Source organism: Pristiophorus japonicus, unplaced genomic scaffold, assembly GCF_044704955.1.
Source record: "Pristiophorus japonicus isolate sPriJap1 unplaced genomic scaffold, sPriJap1.hap1 HAP1_SCAFFOLD_2114, whole genome shotgun sequence".
Taxonomy (NCBI): domain Eukaryota; kingdom Metazoa; phylum Chordata; class Chondrichthyes; family Pristiophoridae; genus Pristiophorus; species Pristiophorus japonicus.
Window position 1 is genome coordinate 13,438 of NW_027251815.1, and position 3,703 is coordinate 17,140.

At 44.8% G+C, this 3,703-nt stretch overlaps 1 non-coding gene across 1 annotated transcript; it reads left to right on the plus strand.

Annotated features, from left to right (window-relative positions):
• The first annotated feature begins 251 nt into the window (after window positions 1–251).
• On the plus strand, window positions 252–323 carry trnaq-uug (transfer RNA glutamine (anticodon UUG)). Its single transcript has one exon. It is a non-coding gene; the product is annotated as a tRNA-Gln (tRNA).
• The last annotated feature ends 3,380 nt before the right edge of the window (window positions 324–3,703 follow it).

A 3,703-nucleotide genomic window follows, 5' to 3' on the forward strand; every position in this document is an offset into this window, starting at 1 on the left:
TATCCAATGAACAGTCATCAAAAACTCTCTGCAGTAATGAATTGCACAGCTTAACAACTCTCTGAGTGAAGAAGGTTCTCCTCATCTCGGTCCTAAATGGCTTACCCATTATTCCTAGACTGTGTTCCATGGTTCTGGACATTCCCAATATTGGGAACTGACGCGAAACATGAGAAAAGGCCGAGCCAAAGTGTAATTTTGGAGATGATTTTTTTGTTTTTGAGAACTGTTTCAAAGGTTTTTGTGTGGTTGGTTCCATGGTGTAATGGTGAGCACGCTGGACTTTGAATCCAACAATCTGAGTTCAAATCTCAGTGGAACTTCAATTCTTGTTGTCCCAGTGGCTGAAAATTTGGGACAAACAAGTGAAAGACATCTGGTGCTGGTGGACAATTTTGTTGCCTTTGTCATTGATGCTTGATCTGCAAGTCTCGTTGTCAAATCGTGTGCTCTGTGTGAGCACAGTCCTGCATTGCTGAACTCTTTGCTTCAGCACGCAGTCTGAAGTTTGGATTAAATAACAGGAAGATTGAAGTTTGGATGGAAATGATACTGTTAGACAAGGTGGTGCCTTCAGCCAGTGAGATGAGTAACTGGTCATTGACTGGATGTTAAATATTTGAGTACCTTGTTACGGTGGGAATAATGGAAATTCAGGACTAAACGATTTGACAATGCCTGTATGTTCAGTATTTGAGTGTAACCTTGTTACTATTTAATGAGATCTGTAGGTTAAACAAGCAATATTAAGTCTGTCTGTTAAACGATTCAGAAAGCAGTTAGTCAGGATTGTCTGAATGCAAAGAATAAGAGTTCAAAGGCTTTTTCAGTGTAAAGATGAGATCCTTATGGACTGTAGAGACACAGACAGCAGAGACACTGGACATTTGGAAGGTGTGTGTCTCAAGCAGCCACGGAAATCGAAGCAAGCTGCCTTTGTGAAGTGTTCTCAGTAACTTTCATACTTGGTTTGTTTAGTATGAATGTTTAAATAAAAGACCCGATCCTGCCTTTACTACAACGGAGTGTGTGTGGGTAATTCGACGTTAAAAGCAACGAAGTGAAAAGAGCAAGACAGCCGTTTACAACATTTTGGTGATCCCGACGTGATTTTCAAAAGTTCGTTGGCTTATTCGAAGACCCCGACATGAAGCAGAAAGTTGGCTGAGTTGTTGGAAGATGTGTTTCCCACACATCAGTTCGAGGGGTGAGCATTCTCTTAATTGTCGTGATTAAAGGGATCTTCAGTTCGTAATGGGAGGCTCAGGAGGTATTCCAGTTGAAGTCCGGTCATTTCTTAATGAATGGATTGAGTCGAAAGGGGGAACTTATGGGATGAGACAGGAAACAATGACAGGAGGATGGAGAGAGACACGGCAGTCCTTAGTGAAGAGTGTCCAGTTAAAAAAGATTAAAGTGTTTGGGTTAAAAAGTGATATAAAGAGAAAAGCGTGAGTGTTGCAGTGTCTCATGCTGGGGATTCAAACGTTAGGAGAAGAGGCTGAGGCTCCAGATAGGGAAGTCTCAGAACTCAGAGAGCAGCTAACAGCAGTGAGTAAAGAAGTAGAGAATTGGTGATTTCAGGCACTCGGGGCAGCCAGGACTGTTCTGACACTGCATCAGCATCTTGCTGATGAACAGAAGCATAAACAAGATCTAGAGAAAGGAATATCTAAGCTGCAGCAGATGGTGGTATTAGGTTGGCCAGCGGAGACAGCAATTGATAAAGCTGGGTGGTATTCGGAGGATTCCCCGGGTCTGAGAGTTTAAAGGGGATGAAGGGACAGGGAGAATGCCCACCGTTCCCATCCACAGCTCCGTTGTCTTCTCTGACTTCGGAGCCTCGAACCCGTGTGGTTCGCGTGGCAACGTTAGGTACGGAGGCGGAGCAGTTAGATGACTCTTCGGTTACTCAGACGCTTAACACCCCACAACATTACACACGACCTTCCGATAATGTGGAGAGTGGGGGAAGCACGCTCGAGCGGACAAGGCCAGAGCAGGATCATGATTCCTCTGCTCCCTATGGAGCTCGTGAAGGGAACACGACCTTAAGTGGTTTTGGTGATACCTGGTATGAGCGAGGAGGGGTACAGTTACAGGACATGAGAGCTGTCCTAAGTGAAGTGGGACCTGCACCTCTTCAGGATCTTAAAAAGTTTGCCCAATGGTGGTGTAATATTCTGGGATGGTGGCAGTCAGGGAACATATCAGAGAAACCGAGGGTTCACATGGTTCTGTGAGCTTCAGGGAATCACCGGGGAACGGGAGTAGGTTTTGAAACAACTTCCAGGTCTCATGCTTGGTAGAATAATAGCTGCAATCTTTGTTACTCACTCAGGGCCACAGTTAATAAAGCGGCTTGCATTATTACCAGGGGAAGGACACAGGGAAGCTGGGGAACGTATATTCCAGTTGTGTAAAAGTTTGGGAAGTAATTGGATTGATATCAGTCATTACGGGGATGGTACACATAGAGAGATCATTTTGACTCTCCTATCCCCGTCAGTAGTTCTGGAAGTAGATGCCTGGGGTGGGGACGAACGTTTTGATAAATGGTTGGCAAGGGTAGAAAGCTTGTATCAGGGAGCTGCAGGAATTTCAGTCATGGAAGTGAGACAGGAGCTACAGCGATGGAAGACAGAAGGGCCTGAGTGGATGAATCCCGCGAGGAGTCACATAAAAGGAGCAGGACCAGGTAGTGGCCGTCAGTTGATAGAGGACAGGGATAGACTGGCTAAAGAATTAGAAAAGTTAAAAGAAAAGTTGAAGAATCAGGAAAGAGAAGCTGGAGTCACAGACAGGAATGATACCTCGGTTCAGTTGCTGAGGTCGGGGGTAGATTCCGCAGGTGAGGGAGGATCCCTATAGGGATGCCGTTCCTCAACCACACATGTCGTTCCATTAGGATCCTTACTTCAGGATAGGGGTGGCCATAACCTTATCGAGGCTTGTGTGGAAGGGCAGCGGGAAGTGGACACAGGGTCAGCCAGACAAATGAAGGTGCTCCTGGAGGAAGGGGATTCCCCTCTTCAGAGACAGTTCCCCAACACCCCAGATACACGAGGAGCAGTTACTGAACAGTCAGAGATGAAAGCAGTGGGAGAAGCTTGTTCAGAAACATTTAAAGTTTCTGCAGGAATGGGCTGTTTCAGAACTGATGAGATGTTCAGTGAAAAGCTCAAATGTGGGAGTTACAAACATGATCTTTAAGGATGTGAAATAGAAGTTGGATCGTTGCAAATGTCGATAGAGTGAATTACAGCAGTTCAAAAGGGTGAACTGAGAGAAGGACTGGGTCTCTCGACTGACTATTCAGCATTTCCGTCATCCTTTACTGCATGTTGTTACACTTCTCCCACAAAGCAGAGGAAATTGTTAAAACCTGTGCAGAGTGCAACAGACTTGGTCGAAGACACCGATTGCGAGTTTACATTTCTGAATGTAAACAGCATGGAATTCAGTTGGAAACATCAAAAATTGAAAGTTGACTTTTAAGTAAAAATGGATATGGTGATCACAGACCAACGGACTTTAAAATAGCATCCTGAGAATCTGAATCTACAAGAACCATACTTTGACCCTAAGCGTGCTGCTATTTGGAAGAAGGAAATACGGAAATGGAATACAACATTTCAACAGCTACAGAGTTTGAATCAAGCAATCGTTGTGGACATTAACCATCACACTGCGGAAATCGAGA